Source organism: Gasterosteus aculeatus, chromosome Y (assembly GCF_964276395.1).
Source record: "Gasterosteus aculeatus chromosome Y, fGasAcu3.hap1.1, whole genome shotgun sequence".
NCBI lineage: Eukaryota > Metazoa > Chordata > Actinopteri > Perciformes > Gasterosteidae > Gasterosteus > Gasterosteus aculeatus.
The window spans coordinates 18904740-18923376 of record NC_135709.1 but is presented as its reverse complement, the minus strand read 5'-3'; the positions used below and the strand labels follow the sequence as shown (position 1 = coordinate 18923376).

General features: G+C 44.5%; 1 long non-coding RNA gene across 1 annotated transcript; it reads right to left on the bottom strand.

The window, feature by feature from the left end:
• Positions 1-16756: 16756 nt before the first annotated feature.
• Positions 16757-18278, bottom strand: LOC144391328 (uncharacterized). The gene is made up of 2 exons (XR_013455244.1): positions 17388-18278; positions 16757-17295 (listed from the first exon to the last, which is right to left on the bottom strand). It is a non-coding gene; the product is annotated as an uncharacterized LOC144391328 (long non-coding RNA).
• Positions 18279-18637: the final 359 nt, after the last annotated feature.

The following is an 18637-nucleotide window of genomic DNA, read 5'->3' as shown; positions in this document are numbered from 1 at the left end:
ATCTCACCCACGAACTTCCTAAATACAGACAGTTTATTAAATGCCCCACCAGAGAGGAGAACACGCTGGATCACTGTTACACCACAGTAAGCAGGGCTTATCACGCCGTCCCTCGTGCTGCACTGGGACACTCTGACCACGTCATGGTCCATCTGATTCCTGCATGCAGGCAGAAACTAAAGCTCTGCAAACCTGTGGTGAGGGAATTCAAGAAGTGGACCAGTGAGGCGCTGGAGGATCTTCGGACGTGCTTTGACTGCACAGACTGGGATGTTTTCAGGACTGCTACTGACAGTCTGGATGAGTTCACAGAGGCTGTAACTTCCTACATCGGCTTCTGTGAGGACAGCTGTGTACCATCATGCACCAGGGTGAGTTACAACAACGACAAACCCTGGTTCACAGCGGAACTCAGAACACTACGCCTGCAGAAGGATCAGGCATTTAGGAGTGGGGACAAAGACACAGAGGCAAAATACAAGTTTAGCAAGGCGGTGAGAGACGCTAAACGACTGTACTCTGAGAAACTCCAACAACAGTTCTCAGCAAGTGACTCTGCTTCGGTCTGGAGAGGCCTCAAACACCTGACCAACTACAAGCCAAAAACCCCCCAGTCCATGAATGACCTCCGCCTGGCAGACGAGCTCAATGAGTTCTACTGCAGATTTGAAAGACAATGTCCTGATCCCATCCCCCACAGCTCCACCAACCTGCTGCGGTCCCCCTCCCCTCCCTCCCCCAGCCCATCAGGTGCTCACGCCTCTTCATCTATATCACCTTCCCCTTCCCCACCAGCAACAACCCTCTCTATTCTGGAGAGAGACGTTAACCGGCTCTTTAGAAGACTAAATCCCCGTAAGGCAGCCGGTCCGGACTCCGTTTCCCCTCACTCCCTGAAGCATTGTGCTGACCAGCTGTCTCCGGTGTTCACTGACATCTTCAACACCTCCCTGGAGACATGCCACGTACCAGCCTGCTTCAAGGCCTCCACCATCATCCCTGTCCCCAAGAAGCCCAGGATCACAGGACTCAATGACTACAGGCCCGTCGCCCTGACCTCTGTAGTCATGAAGTCTTTTGAACGGCTAGTCCTGACCCACCTGAAGTCCCTCACGACCCCCTCCTGGACCCCCTGCAGTTCGCCTACAGAGCCAACAGGTCTGTGGACGATGCTGTCAACATGGCCCTCCACTACATCCTCCAGCATCTGGACTCCCCAGGAACCTATGCCAGGATCCTGTTTGTGGACTTCAGCTCTGCTTTCAACACCATCATCCCGTCTCTGCTGCAGGACAAACTCTCCCAGCTGCACGTGCCCGACTCCACCTGCAAGTGGATCACAGACTTCCTGTCTGACAGGAAGCAGCACGTGAAGCTGGGGAAACATGTCTCAGCCTCTCGGACTATCAGCACCGGTTCCCCCCAAGGCTGCGTTCTTTCCCCTCTGCTCTTCTCCCTGTACACCAACAGCTGCACCTCCAGCCACCAGTCCGTCAAGCTCCTGAAGTTTGCGGATGACACCACCCTCATTGGACTAATCTCTGGTGGGGACGAGTCCGCCTACAGGTGGAGTCTGACCATCTGGTGTCGTGGTGCAGCCAGAACAACCTGGAGCTCAAAGACAGTGGAGATGGTTGTGGATTTCCGGCGGAAAAGAGCCCCACCCTCCCCCATCACCCTGTGTGACTCCCCTGTCACTATTGTGGATTCCTTCCGTTTCCTGGGCTCCATCTTCACCCAGGACCTCAAGTGGGAGCTGAACATCAGCTCCATCAACAAGAAGTCTCAGCAGAGGTTGTTCTTCCTGAGGCAGCTGAAGAAACTCAACCTGCCAAATACGATGATGGTCCACTTCTACACGGCCATCATCGAGTCCATCCTCTGCTCCTCCATCACCATCTGGTACGCTGCAGCCACAGCCAAGAACAAGGGCAGGCTGCAGCGTGTCATCCGCTCTGCAGAGAGGGTGATCGGCTGCAATCTGCCGTCCCTGCAGGACTTGTTTGCTTCCAGGTCTCTGAAGCGAGCTAAAAAGATCGCGGCCGACCCCTCCCACCCCGGACAAAAACTGTTTGTGCCCCTTCCATCTGGGAGGAGGCTGAGGTCCATCAGGACTAAGACCTCCCGCCACACGAACATTTTCTTCCTGTCGGCAGTCGGGCTCATCAACAGAGCCGGTCCCCCACTGCCTGACAATAACACTCCACCGGTCACTCCCCCTCATACTGCACATGCCACTTTAACTGCAATTAATCACTTTGTCACTTGTCACTTTGTCTCTTGTCCGTTACTTGTTCGTTAGTGCACTTTATGCTTAATATTTTTCTTTTTAACTTTTTAATATTTAATTTTTTTTAACTTTATTACCTTGTTTTATACTAACCCATAGCCTTAGCCTTATTCTACTAACCCATTGCATTAGCATTTCATTCCACTTTATTTTATTACTTGTGCACTGTTGTCTTGTCTGTCTACTGTCGCGCACTAACCGCCAAGACAAATTCCTTGTATGTTTGACATATTTTGGCTAATAAATGTTTCCTGATTCCTGATTCCTGATTTAGTGGGCGAGGGGAGGAAAGATCGCCATGAGTTGGTCGATTGAAAAGTAGCTTGCGAAGGCGAAAAAGCGTGCGCACCCCGGAGTAGTTAATCCCTGGTTCACATACGTTACCGAACCGTGACGTTAGGGTCGTCGTGGCGCAGGGGTTAGAGAAGGTGTGCTGGGAAGCACAAGGTTGTTGGTTCAATTACAGGCTGCTCCATGTTCCATGTCGAAGTGTCACTGAGCAAGACACCTAACCCCTAATTGCTCCCCGGGCAAAAATGTGAAAAAGCCATGGGTTTAAAGTGTAATGTAAGTCGCTTTGGATAAAAGCGTCCGCTAAATGACCTGTAACGTAACGTAACGTTACACCCTTGATTGGTAACAGTCTGATATCAGTTCTACATATTTATATTATATTATAATAAAATGAATTATTTCCTTTCACACAGCTATCAATATTCCACAAGTTGAATTGAAGTACGTTCACATCCTGTTCTGATGAAAGAATTCATCCAGTGGGATTTTTCCCCAAAAAATATTGTTGACACACGTCCCCTGTGAAACGGCCACTGACTATCGACCTGTTGATAAGAGAAGGAAAGCCCCAGCTGTCAATCATTCAGTTATCAGTTACGAGGAGACTGGTTATGTCAGGTCGTACTTTAACTGTGAATCCATCAGTTGGAGAGATATCACGTCCTTATATACTCCTAGAATAGAATATACTCCTGTCACGGGTTCAGAGACAGGAGAGAGGACTCAAATGCAGGCTTCCTAAGGAAAAAGGCTTTATTTATAGTACAATACCCAAATGCCTACGAGCAAATGGGGACCAGGAATACCATGCATACAGACAAAAGAACAAGGAGACAATGGACACACCTGGTTTAAATACACTGGGGAGGTGCAGGTGATTGGACACAGCAGTAAACAATCACTCACACCGGGGCAGGAAGTGAGGATTAACCCAGGGACACGAGGGGCAGGAAACTACAAAATAAAACAGGAAATGGCCCTACAACTCCTACTGGGGTTTCACACTAAAAACCTCAGTTACACAGAAGTGTAAATTTAACACAAGTCTTATCAACTAATCACAAAGGTCTTGATTTCTGTGGCATTCTGCTCTTTTTAGTTCTTTCAGTTCGATACAACTTAATCAGGCTAGAAATGTATGTTCAAACTGTTGACGAGACACAAATACACAGGCCTGAAAAAAGGCGTGTGTTTCTCAGCGCTGGGGTCATGGAGCTTCATTAGCAGGTATGTATGCAAGGCATTTTTAGACTGGAGGGTAGAAAATACTGCAGTCATATCAAGAACAGTCACCAGCTGGCATAACATCACATTGACATTCACAAGGAGCGACTCAACGTAGGGACGGGATGCTCATGCATGCGCACACGGCGCATCAACAAACACACTTAACAGAAAGATACACAAGACGTACTTGTCAACACGCACGTCAGAGCAAATACCTGCCTGTCTCCCAGCGGTCGGGATGTAAACACATTAAGAACTCAGTGTGTGACATGATGCAGAAGTAGAAGAGTGGCAGCTGACACAGGTGGCACAGAGCAGAGCGACAACGCATTACAGCCAATACAAAAGACCCGCTGAGGAGGCTGCAAGGACAGCAAACATGAACAGCACGCTGGCACAGTAAAGCAAAGACAGGAGGCGGAAAGAACTGAGCAAAAGACACGCAGAAGAAATACAAAGAGAAGAAAGTGGGAGGAAGTGTGTGTGTGTATGTGTGTGAGAGAATAGTGAGTGATAAGAGAAAACAGTTTGGCTGGACCTAAAGGGGCGTTTGGAACAACTTCAAAAGGTTTCCCAGCATCACTATTTATCTCACAATCATCCATTATGGCAAAGGCACACACATGTACGATCTCACACACACACACACACACACACACGAGCAGGGATAGCACACGTATCTGTAAGAGACTTATTGTTCTCCACTGCACCTGTGGCAGGTTTCCAGTATTCAGAGATAAATGGCATGCTCTTTCAAGCTGGCCTGCAATCGGACCACACTGTTGTTTATGAGGGAAGGGAAATGAAAAGGAGGGACAGAGAGATAGAGAGATGATGATGGTGATGAGAGGGGTAGTGAGGTGAGGGGTAAGCGAGGGGTGGAGGATGAATAGGGTAATGCACAGAGGATGATTTGTAACAGGACTACCTTCTATTAATCTCCCTAATGCACTTCCACACGCAGCGAGGGAAGAGCAGAGAGCAGCGGGAAAAAGTTGACATAGGGGAAGGAAATCAAGCACATGATTCTTCCCCGCAAATTGCATGTAAAAACTGAGAGAATTGATTCACTTAATGCAGAAGGGTTTTGAACTTTCTACTTAACAAAAAAGTTAGTTATATTGAATTTCCACAGTAAGCATTTCATTTTGCATTCAAGTCAAACTCTATCTCTAGTTCAGTATTTTTATTAGTCCCACAAGCAAACTTGAAAATTTGATTAAAAAATGTTAAATATTTTATATTCATATATTTGATGAAAAAGCAATAATGATTTTATTTGACCAACAGATGTTACCAAAAGAATTCTCATTGTCAGAAACAATTATTAACCCCACCTGGGTAAAAGAATTGCACTGAGTAACATGTTCATTATAACAAACATGTGCATATTTGTAAGTGCGTCCCACATAGGTCCCGCCGCTGTAACAACCCAATAGCATACCAAATCTGTGACCAAATACAGATCCCAAAAATCAAATGTACTTCTGTTTAAGAAACGTTTTTTTTTCGTTTTTTTTAAATAAAAGTTTTGATAATCCACCAAGGCTTTTTGACAGAAAAAAAGCAGCCTTGGAGCTGAAAGCAGAGATGGGTAGTCAGAAATTATAACGTACAATACACACAGTTCTGGTTTTCCAGGTTTTCCTGTGATTCCTTGACAATAACAAAAATAGTAAATAATTACAAATGTTTCCTTCCATAGTTTTAAAAACCACAGCCCTCATTCCATTCTTCTCTACGTGAGGCAGCCATTATTCTGATCATGAAACTGACGAGCAAACCAACTTAAAAGCCTGCCAACAAGTCTGCAGGAGCAAAACACTGCACTGAAGATGAAATTAGTAATGTCATATAAATAGATCCTACATCTGTGAGGTTACATCATGAAGACAGTCTTTCAGAGTATGAATTAAAGCGTCTGCATCCTGCAGATGGTTCACTGTTCACAAATGCAACGTTGATGTCGGGAGGGAGGGAGATTGTGGGGCTGCCTATGTCAAAGCTGTGATGGTGTCAGCCTTTCCCTGGAGACTCTGTTTCCAGCCCAGATACACATTGCTGATTAGGACACTGATATATTGATGAGTCTATAAAATACAACATAGTTGGACACATATCGCTCCAGCCCCTAACCTAACACAGGACTCCTATACACTTATGTTTACAGCCTTGTACTATATTTGCACACACATAAACATACGGAGTGTGGCAATACGAGTGGCCTATGACACTCAAGGAAAATAACAATGTCCAACAACGCCACTTGGGATAGGCGCAAGACCATTCTTGTTAAGGCACACAGAGCCGTTCACCAAAATCAGGGGTTAGAGACCATAAGGTAATTATAAAAATATACGGTTTTATTTAGTTAAATATTCTTTTTAAAATGACAATATGTTCTTTGTCGAGTGAGTAGATGAGTGATATAAAGAAAACTATAATAAACAAACAATTCAAATCAATAAACCAGCATGTATAATAAGGAAGATGCAAACAAAATAACTAAAAGGAAAATACCCACATGCAATATGTACAACAGTTAATACAATATAGAGAGCCATTTTTGTACCAGTTTCCAGATTGCTTGTGTAATCAGAAGTTTTACCAGAATCCAGAACGGTTTCAGCCAGTATCAAGAACAGCTTCAGTGTGTGAGGGAGAGCGCGCCGGGTAATATTGGCCCTTTCGTGGCACCGGGATAGCCCTACAATAGCATGTCCAAGGCTGCAGCCCGGTCCAGCTGTGTTGTGAAACACACAGTTAGAACACGACCGCAATGAATGTACAGCAAACAGGCAAACACAGCGACTTACCGAATTACAGGACAGGCCTATAAGAATTAAGACTGTCAGATTTCCCAAATGTGTCGAAAGAGGGAGGCATGCATCGTACCGAGACACCAAACGCCAGCAGTCCAGGCATACATCCACCCACACGGGGACATCCATGATCAAGACAGGGTCGCTATATGAAAGAATGCACATTAGTGCCACATACACGGCGACACAGGACAATAAAAGGCACAAAAAAAGAGAAAGTGCCCATACCACACCGCAGCAGAATGATGACCTAGGGCAGCGGCTAAAACATAAAGCACTCAATCAATCGGAATTAGCCCCAGGTATGCTGGTCCACATTCCTGTGTGTAGGTAAGAGGAAGGGGAAAACCCTCATCCGGTCACAAGAGGTTTACACGTACCTTCTTACTGTATATCCACTCAAATACTAAGAACGAAAATATTAGGCTACCTGTCCAGCCCCTTACAACACCAACACACGCACTACCGGATTGATCCGATCTATACTCCGGTTGCGTCTCCAACTGCCGATCGATGAGAGACAAGGCTGGAAGTGACAGGCAAGCTACATGAGGAGGGGATCTCCTGTCACAAAGCGTAACCTTTACTGTCTGTGCGCTAGTACTTTGTGTGAGAGCCCGGCAGTGTCCACGTGAAGGAACATTACTGCTGTCACGTGCTTGCAGAGAGTGCATGTGCATTTTGTTAATATGTAGAAGTTCGGGCCTAGAGGTGGTCACACTATGCGAGCTCAGATAGATGAAGTTTTATTTGCGGCTATGAGGTCTCTGACTGACTGGTCCTCTGTTCGGTCTCCCTTTCATCCTGTGATTCTGTAATTAGTTGATTGACCTCTGCTGTCGGGGCATAATTAGACATGGTAATTAAGGATTAGATGGGTCAGGAGGGAGACGTGTGTGTGAGGGTTGGAGGGGAGGGTGAGAGTTAGTATGTGTGGGCTGAGAAGGGACGTGAAGGTCAATATGTTGCTTTTAGTTTAAGGGGACAGGGAATTGTCCACTCTCCTTGGCAACCAGCTGCCTTGTTTGCAAGATCAATGCAAGGTGAATGCAAGACGAATGCAAACGATGTTAATTAAAAAGTATCACTGGACTAAACCTCCTCCTCTTCTGACACCAATGAGCTGACTAACGCAATACCGCAAAGTACTGCACTTTGTGTCTGGAGTGGGAACACCAACCCTGTTTGGGATGTGCTCAGCTGGCAAGATGAGTGAGGAAGGAATGACTGCAGTCCCATGAATGGAAGGAAACCCTACCTGCTGGACACCAGGACTAAGGACTGTGCATGAGGCTGCTAAACACCACTAAATTATAACTTGAAAGCAGTAATTCCAAAACCGCAATTGAATCCAAAAAAACAAGAGCTTCCCGGTGCATGATGCAAAACTGAAAAATGAGGAGGTAATATGAACAGCATTGTCCCAACAAAACACCTGACAATAACACGGCATATGCCAGTTTAAAATGAATGGGCACACACAGTCTGTGCTAAATTATGTTTATGTTTATGCTTAATTATGTTTATTTTCACAAATGCATCCCATTTAACAGGACGGGGGAGAGTGGACCAACGATTTGTACGTTTGTAAGAATGTCATAACAGGCACAGAGAGTTTTGCTGCTAATGGAGTGCAAAGACAAAGTGTGTTGGCACCAGATGTTAGAGTGACAGGTTACAGCGACAGTCAACCCCAGAACCCCACAGCTCACTGCTGCCCGGTGGGGGGGTTGTACACTTTGCTGCTATGCTATTTCTCTCTTCTTTTTGGAAGGAATATGAAGGAATGGGGAAGTTCCACCCATCTTTAAGGAATGTCCTTCAAAGGACACCTACAGGCAACTTAGAGTCCCCAATCAACCTGATCCCCAGTGCATGTCTTTGGGATGAAGCCAGAGTAGAGAACCCACGCAGACAACATGTAGTCTCCACACAGAAAGGCCACTGGGTGGAGTCGAACCCAGGACCTTCTTGTTGTGAGGGGACAGTGCTGACCACCACACCACCACCATGCCGCCCCTTCTTTAAGGAATGTGATCAGTACAATTCATATGTAGCGAAAGTTCAGTCACGGAGTCCAATTGCATTTTTGCTGTCACGCTTTAAAAACTGTTCTCCTCTCTGTTGCTGTCAGTTGTCATTTTTAGCTTGCATCAGATGCCACCGTCCTCCACCCAGACCAACAACACCACCAGCACCACCAGCGGTGTCTGGACTCTGTGGGGGGGGAATGTGCCTCATGCGACCTCCGCATCCCTACTCCTTATTATCCTACAGCAGCACGGAGTAAAAACCCCAAAAGACTTTGCACAATTCATATTTGTGCACGTTTAATAAATTATTGTTGAATTCGAAATAGGCCTCTACTGATTGAAATATTTAAAGGGGCGGAAGTTGATGGCGAGAAGCAATTGAAAATGGAAGTGTGACAGAAAAAGGAGAAGATAATAAGATTCTTTGAACGAGCTTGACCAATTGCATCATAGCACAGATGTCGAAATCCGATATGTAAAAATTAATTACGACGAGGGACGAGGTCACAAATAACTGTACTTGCAGATCTTACAGTGCTCTTCACAGAGCTGGCTGCAAACAAACTAAGTGGCACCAGCTGGGGTTTTTTACCACTAAATACCTGGGAGAATATCTTCCGATGCAACAAAGCAGAGCTGGCGATATGGAGATAGCCGCAGATACAGAAGTGTTTTGGAGTGAGGTGGGAATGGTTGACCTAGTTAGAAAAGAGGGACAGATTAAAGAAGGGAAGAGAAAAGCGGCAAACCAGAAGGAATGTCAGTTGTTCATATAATCAGATATACATGACATAACATAAACAGGTCTATGACATATTTCTAGTATAAGATAATGTTGTTTTTAACAAGATGAGAAGACGACTGCAGCTATGCTTTGGCAAAGTGCTGCTGTGAGGCAAATGCTAATATTAATGGAGCTACATGGAAGTATAAGAGAGCTGGATAACATGTTATGGGAAACCAAGTATTTTGCTATTCATAAATGTGTCTCATCATTCCAGGTCTGTTGAAGAATTCGCATCATACCGCTCATGTTTGGAGGGGCAGTGCTTTGTGTGTTTTGTGACCAATTGAAAGGGGAAATTATTGACATTATTGAGGACACACATACCACAGACCACACAAATTGGTGTTTTCCTTTTCCCTGAATCAAAGGGGAAAACAGGAGGACAGAGTGCATTTTTATTTCTGTCACAAATGTAAATAGTATTTTAGGAAACTTGGACTTGGAATTTGTGTGTATTATTACCGTAAGAGATAAACCACTAAGTTGATTGAAAAATGTAAAGAAATGTATGCACATTACATTGCATGAGTTTTCTCTTCACACTTTAGACTTCAACAAGAAGTTCAAGTAAGATGGAGAAACAAACATGCCAACAAGACAGAAGAGGAAAATAAACGAAACTTCCGTCAAACCAAGACGGATGAAGACAGAACGCGTCTTTGTGTCTTTGACAGTGCGTGATTGACTTTCTTTTTGCGACGACTGTTGGCCTTCCTGAAACTCCCTCTAAAAGACAACCAAGCTCAAGAGGCAGCGTTTGTTAGCATGCTGTGTTGCACAAAGCAGTCAGGCCTTTCACTAAAGTGAGCATATTTTACAGTTTTAGAGTAGCTGCAAACAAAAAGTCCTATGACCTTATTTTTTTCTTTATTCTTATATAATCATCAATTCATCTATTTCAGCATGAAAAAAAAGGTGTTCCTTGAGCTGTAACTAATCTCATACATCTATAATATAGAAAATACAAAACTAAAATGAAACTGCATTGTTCTATTATAGGAGTTACACACTGATGCCCTTTTGTTTTGTGGATTATAAAGCATGCAAATAAGAGAGCTGCGTGAGCATGGGTTCATCGGGGGAGGAGAAAACTATATTTTACCACATGCACATGAATAAAAATGCCCTCATATCCATGCAGCACGATGTGGAGGCTTACGGTGGAGGAGAGAATAGTAATGAGGCAAAAGCTTTGAGATATTCTAAACTTAGCTGCAGGTCTCTCGATGCAGGTAAATGTTCACATGGCACCCTCTTTCCCCCTGTGCATGCCGTTGTGCATGGATTACTGGAGCTGTCGTATAAATATTTCCCCCTTGAGGCTGTTTCCATTCGGGGTGCCAGGAATAATGTTACACACTCCATTATTTTTATAGGCCTTAGGCTTCTCACTAAAATCCATTCACGAATATATTGACTTTCACTTCGCTGCATGACTGAGGCTTGTTTGCCTTACTGCCAGTTGATGCCTCGGACAACCAGACTGTAAAGGATGAGTAAAGGGAAAACTCATGCCCACAAAAACACATCTTTTGAAGAGTGCGGTTGCAATAGCGTTGCGGTTAGATCTGTAGTGATTATCTCAGCGCCCTGCAGTCAAACTCTTTCTATCTCCTTCTCTCTGTAAGGAAATATAGGCGGCCGATGCTCCACATTTGATTAGATTGAGATGGAGAAACATTTGTCTCAGTTTGCAAGCGTCGTCTGGCTCTCCTTTCAATATAATCAGAGAAGCACCAGAAAGAGTAGAATGGGACACTGGATGATTTGAGTGGAGTTTGAATTTATTTTATTTTGTAGATAGTTCCAGTGAAAGGTAATATAGCCCATGATGCTTTTTGTTTATATCTTAAAATAACGACAGTGGGGCCAATGATAATCGACCTGCATGCAGATTTAATGCATTTTATTTTTCCTCCCGTAGCTTTTGTCTCCTGCATTATTGCATAACATCTGAATATCTACTTGTCTGTGTGTGTATTTGAAGTTTGGAGGTGAGAGGAGGAGTTGTCTTAATGTAAAACGCCACTCGGTTTGCACTTCGTGTGTATTGTTTCTACAACCCTCCTACCGCAAATAAATGTTAGAGAACGACTCAGTTCCCCCCCCTCACACACACACACACACACACACACTTGACGGGCCCCGGTGCTCATCCACAGGACACATTACAAGGAAGATGGTCAGTAAATACTTACTACCAAACACTTTTACAGCTTTTCCTAATTTGTAGGAGGGGATTACGGGCCAAATATTGCGTACCTGGCTAATTGTGCCTAATTACTTGAATTAATTGGACATTGAACACATGCTTAATAAAAGTTTGAATGAAAACTCATTCAGGAATTTGCTTCTTAGCATTCATCTTGACTTACTCAAATGGTGTATTTTCTCTCTGCTCCTCTCGGCTCCTTTCTCTGGCCCCAACTTGTTGGTGCTGTTATAAAAGCCAATTTAAAGCATTGACGTGGAAACAAGATGAGAACATATGAAGTTTCAAATTATTTTAGGACTACATTAAACTTGCTGTTGCTGTTCTGGAGCACATCACAAAGAGAGAAATGCGAAGGATTAGAGCCGACTCTCATTCATGACAGGTTTATTTTCTTGATTCATGTGATCTCATTAAAACATCTTTTGTGGACTTAAGTTTCTTGTGAAATTTGGGTCATGCTCTTGAGAAAGAAAATGACTCCAGCTTTAAGGGCTCTGTTGCTGCAGGGTGCTGCAGAAGCAAAGCGGACTGTAGCTGTGAGGACTGCTTCACTTAGTGAGAAGAGAAACTTCAGGATTACATAAACTCCCATTACTGATTAGGACAGTTAAGAGAGGCAGGCTCACTCATGCAATGCCCGGCCTTCTATAAGAACTATTTGAAAAGGTGTGGTTATGCTTCCACAAAAGCCCATTTTAAGTCAAAGGTGACGTGCAAATGTAAAACATGACTCAACCCCTGGTCTCATGTGACCTCTGTATCATCCTCCAAGAGAACATTTTGCTCATGAATGAATGAACCTGGCGTGCACTAATGGTAAAATGTGTAATTTGCCAATGAACACATATAATTAATGGAGCAATACAATTGGTCATTGAAGCCCACAAACATATTAGCAACTCGCGTCTAAAGTCTAGTAACAGTGTGTCCCAGTGGTGCTCAAACACCTTTCTAAAACTCTGCTAGATCATTATATGAATTGATTGTGTTGTTTTAACTGGTACAATGTTTTTTAAATCTTCATCTTCCTACTAGCATCGCTCACCTTAAGACCGAACTGGGATGAGATGACGCGTGTAACTGTAACACAGCGTCTTTCCATACAGCAGGACCCCCGATTCAGAGCAGCCGCCTCCTGAGAATAGCAGACAAACGGAGCACAAAGGGAAGGCAAGGTCTGAACCCGGGGAAGATAGCGTGGCTGTCTGACAGGATGTGCTTAGTTACACACTCTGTTTCCACTGGAGCCCAGACGTCCCGCCAAGGCCACACATGGGATAAGAGGCTGTGTTTGTGTGTGTCTGTGTGTGTGTGTATGTGGGGGGAGGGACACGTTCAAGATGCCAACAACATTGACAGCATCATCAACAAAGTGTAGCTGTAGGACACACACACACACACACAAACACAGATTGCTGCTGAGCCACATGAGAGAAACACTCCAGATGTGTTTAGGAACTGGCTCTGCTCTTTGCGGGAAAAATCACTCCCTTTTGGTCCCAATCAAACAAACAGCTACACATTTTCCCCTCCCAGTAGCGCGGCACGCCGAGCACGAACAAGTCAGTTTTTACGAGGAAACTTTTCCACTCCGTCATGTCCACCACTCATTAAGCCTATTACATTCAAATGAAAGTAAGTGGGGCAGGCTTAACAGAGTATCTGATTGTTACGGCTTCTGTCTATAAATCCCTCAGGTCAAATTGATGCTTGTTGGCATTCTACGTCAACACATCTGTTTATCTGATGAAGCCATTTGCCTGTAAAGGAAGACTTTAAATGTTTGGCCGCTTGCCCAGTTTACCTTTATGGGCCATCTCTTGTTTTCATCTCTCTATCTCTCTTTCATTTCCCGAGTGGATGATTCAGTATTGTGAAGCCGCATGCATTATTCATTCTGGAAACCACCTGAAAAAAAAAATAAACAGCATGTGTAAGGAAAAAATAAGAAGGCTGAAGACAGAGGACAGTGGCAGACCTGCTGGTGGGAGGAAACGATGATGACGGATCGAAAGATGTTGCGTATAAGTCCTAATTAATTATATTATATCGGCTTTGGGGTTTTTAATATTTGAAACGACCCCTAACCCCCGGAGAAAAGTCCAAAAAAAGTCTGTATAAAACACCACAAGTGGGAGGAATAGAATGAAAGGAAGCAGCCAGAGTAAAACAAGGAAAGTAAATTAGATGGGAGCAACATATGCTGACGATGAGGACTTCCCAAGTAGGATTTTAATATTTCATGTGTCCTAGATTCCCCCATTCTCCCCCCACTCTCCCCCAGAGCCAAAAACATACTGTTCCATGGTAAAGAGAGATGGATGGGAGGGAGGGAGGTAGAGAAAGAGAAAGAGAGTGAGATGTAAAAATGGGTTGTATATTGAATTCAAACAAACAACAAATAGGAAAAAGCAATTTGTTGGGTAAGGCCAGAAAGGACCTTCGACGGTTGAATTTCAAGGATTCTATATCAGCAAATATTGCTGAAGGATCGTTCCAAGGAGCATTCTTCCAATTCAGGTGTTTTGTTTAGAGGATTATAGGGTGCATGTGGGTATTCTCCACACGTAAAAAAAACACATTTTTTTATATCTTACATTGTGAACTAAGGCTTTAGTTGAGCTTTAGTTGAGCTGAGCTATTGTGCTAGATTCCATTATTTCTCTCATCCAGATTTCAGCAAGAAAGAGAGAAACATATTTCACCATACTATTCTTAAACTGTAGTCAAAGCAAATGCCCAGAAACTTTAAAGTGGCAGGATTGAACAAAATATTCCTGATTGACCTTGACTTCAAAGATGTTGAAACTGCATGGAGAGCCACACAGCATATAAACCACCTTTAGTTTTTGGTTTAGTTTTTGTTTTTGTAGCCTGGGAGCAAACCGCATATTGTGATTCACCAAGAAAGAGTCATCGTTAAGTAGCCTGCCACCGATATTAGTCTCTGCCTCGTGAACAGACAGCTAATTAGAATGAAAGTCAATGTGTGAGCCGTTTCCTGTGTATTCATGCGTCTGTTAGCCTGTCGTCCACACACACCTTTCTGCTTATGTCGGTGTCTCCATCTGTCCGCCTCTGTGCAAAACCACGCGCATGTTTGTGTGCCTTGTGTGTGTGTGTGTGTGTGTGTGTGTGTGTGTGTGTGTGTGTGTGTGTGTGCTTGCTGGCTGAACTTTGTGTCTTGCTGGTCTGCTGCTTCACTAACTAGCACTTACCTCAGCAGAGCTGAAGCCTGTGACCCGGCTAATCAACGCAACCCACCAAAAACCCCCAACTGGCATCTTAATCAACCACCATACGGCGGTGGAATGTAGCCCCGCATCTTAACGTCGAGCCCCACCATGACAGGACAATCACGCTGCGTCTCCATTGTTTTTTTTTGTTGTTGTTGTTGTTGTTGTTCTCTTCCCCAGTGTGAGCTGGAGTGTGTGTGTGTGTGTGTGTGTGTGTGTGTGTGTGTGTGTGTGTGTGTGTGTGTGTGTGTGTGTGTGTGTGTGTGTGTGTCAAGTGCAGACGCTGCACTCGTGTTCACCTGCGGCCTGGGAAACAAGACCATGAAAAATGATTTAAAAGGTGATGAGAAGCCCAGCACCTCTCTGCTGGCTGTCACTCTGCGTTATCTTCAGGATTGCCTCGCAACTCACTTCACCATTTCGTTTATTTTAGAGATAGCATTTTCCGCTGGTACACACACACACAAACACGCACACACGCACAAACTCTTTCTTCACTGTAACTGGATTTAGACAGAAACCATTGCAGAATGCTGGGACAGTGCAACTAAACAATTACTATTAATATTTTTGTGCTGTTGGACAGCGTGCAAGTGTGTGATATTCAAAATGTGTTTCCAACTGGGACTCAAAGCCGAATTGCACAATATCTGCAGACAATTTAACTGTATGGTAGATTCTGTGTTTGTCACAGGAGGCTTTCAGATTAAATACGGCACACAACCCGCCACAGAATTATTATTCTCCTCACGCAGCTCTGTTTGCTAAATCTGCATGTGTTACACCGCGCTGTCATCCCTTTTATGGGCTGACATAATGATGAAAATACTGTTTAGATATTAACGTATTATCTCTGAGGCTCAGCTTGCAGACAAGTTAAGGCTTCCTGTGCTAACCAGAAAACAGCCTTTTCTCTTTCTATCAATGGACAATTACAATATTTATGAGAAGGACCCTGTAGTGGAAAGAACACAGATTCATTCTCCAGCTATTTCTTTCCCCGCTTGTACTTTTTTTAATGAAATACAGCCAAGAAAATCACTCAAGCATTTGTCAGTGTAATAGTACAACACAATGCAATGAATGGATATGAGACTGCCATTTCAAACCGCTGACAGGCACAGAATAAAACACCTCGCGCTGAACACGAGGGGATTAGGGCAAAGAAATAGAGAGAATTAGAAAGAGAGCAAGGGAGAGATGATGAGTGTGTGTGCGTGCGCATTTTTCCATTTCTATCATTCCCTTCAAGATTTTGGAAAGAAATATTTATTTTAAGTGATTGGAAATACGATGATTACTCTGACGAAGAGGAAGAGGAACAGCTGGTCCAGAACACACCTTCAGCCAAAGGGGGAAACTTTGAAGTCTAAGTTATTGATCAAAGCTGGTGGGTGTCGCCTGTTTTTTTGTTAGTGTATCTTGAACTTCATGGTGTTGACCTTCCAACACCTTTTTATAGTGGTGTTTTATTCAACATCTAGAAAAGGTGATGTCAGTGACAAGATGTGACTTAATTACATGCAGCGGTTTGGTAGACTCACCGACTTCTCTGCTAACGTCAATAGAAGCACACAATCCACAACCATGAAGCACAATAGAAACAGCAGCCGCAGTCCTAATAATAAACACATCTCAGCCGCAGCTTCGACCATAGCTGAAGCCACAGCCTGGCAGAGCAGATGCAACTGTGTTCATGGCCACAGCGGCTGTGTATACTGTCAGAGATCAGCCTTTAGATTTGTAACCGGGGCGGCCGTTCGCCTGGTCACAAGGGTGACAACGTCACTTTGGGACTCTCACCCAAAGAATATCAGTTGTAATGAAAAAGAAAGGGAGCAGAGAGGTGAAGTTCCAGTTTTGTAACAATGTTTTTTTTATTTACAAGTAGGTTTAATATTTAAAAGAAAAGGAATAATCAATCCAGAAACATTGGTCGGTTTTATGGCAAAATATAATCTATGCTTTGAAAAAGGATTACTATACTGGGGTACCCTACCAGTACAAGGTGACTACTTGAGGCCCACCGGGGCGGGGGAGTGAAAGGGGACAAGAGAGCCACCACCAGGTCAAAGGAAAGAAAACACAGCAAATCAAAAAGAATTAAAAACACAGCAAACAAACAAAATAAACTGAAAGGGCCTTCCACCTCGTGAGCCACCCCCTGTAGGCCTACTATATGCCCACCTGCACTGGCATTAAAGGGACCCCCAGTATAGGGCGCAGTAATGGTTGTTTATGTAGGACAAAACAAAGACACTAACCCAGAAAGAAAACAAATTAGTAATTCATAATCAAAGATACTATATAAACCGGGTAACCATAATCTATTTTAAATCAAAGGCAAAAACAGCAGTGACCAGGCTCAGCGTTGCACCACCTGATCATTTCCTGTATAAAAGAAAGAAAAGGTAAATAACGCCAATAAACATTTCACTGCTAAAAAGCATATTAAAACATGAAACAGAAAACCCCTGACATACCTCTAGATTCCGCTCAAACCCATCCGCACGTGGCGAGTGCTGTGCCTATGCCGTGGGAGACCTACAGCAAGCCCCCCTCTAGCTCTAGTGGGGCAAAAGCTCCCATTTAAAGAGCACCTGGTCACACCTGTTAGGCATCACCAATTAAGGTGGTGTGGCCAAACAGGCAGGGGGGGAGGGGAGAGCTCTACCCATCACAATCTACCCCCCATTTTCTGTCGGCGACCCGCCGATAATAAAAAACAAGCAACAAGCAAACAAAAATATAAAACACGGTTTTAAGGAAAACTACTTCCACAGCCTAGGAGTGGCAGAGAGCATATTACCCGACCCAGTTACCCGAGAAGTTGCAGCCTCTCTCCCGCTTCTCCATGCTGGCACAGGGAGATTATGGGGGTTTGGGTGTCTCCCTGCTGTCTCACGCTGGCTTCGACGAAGAGGCACTGTACTGGATCCTTCCATAGGGTCATCATTATCCACATCCACTGGGGATATGGTGCCAGCAATAGATTCGGCTGGTGCAGGTGGTTGAGGGCAGGAAACCAAGGGCTCTAGCGTAGCTGTCACTGGTTGGGGGACAATCCACCATTCACCATTCGGTTCGCAATCTCCTTCATTGGTAGGTGATCTCCCTTGCTCCCCAGAGTCTGGCTCACTTATAGGGGTGGTTAGTGGGATTGGTCGCAGGAGAGTTCTATGGACATGCTTGATTTTTCCTGCGTCATCCAGGGGTGCGATAGAATACACTGCTCCACCATCAGAAGGGGTCTTGACAACTTTGTACCTCCGGGGACCCCAAATGTCCTGGATCTTCACTCTGCCTCGAGCACTGTTGTCTTTCAAGTAGACCATTTCACCCTCTGTCAGGTTGCCACCAGCCACATGCTGGTCATGTCGAGCTGATGCTTGGATCCTTTCCTTGGCCCCATCAAAGGCAGTCTGGAGGCGCATTTGGTGTTCTTGCAACCAATCACCGATAGTACCTCCAATTGGTTCCTGAATCTTGCCAAGGAGAAAATCAGGAAGTTGGGGTTCTTGGCCAAACATTAGAAGGTATGGTGACTCACCAGTGGTTTGATGGGTGGTTGTGTTGTAGGAGAAGGTAACATGTGGGAGGTAGCTGGGCCAATCTGGCTTCTTGACAGGTGGAAGGGCCTGTAATAGGCCATGTAAGGTCCTATTAAACCTCTCACATTGGCCATTCCCCTGGGGGTGGTATGGCGTGGTGAGTGTTTTTTTTATGCCATAGA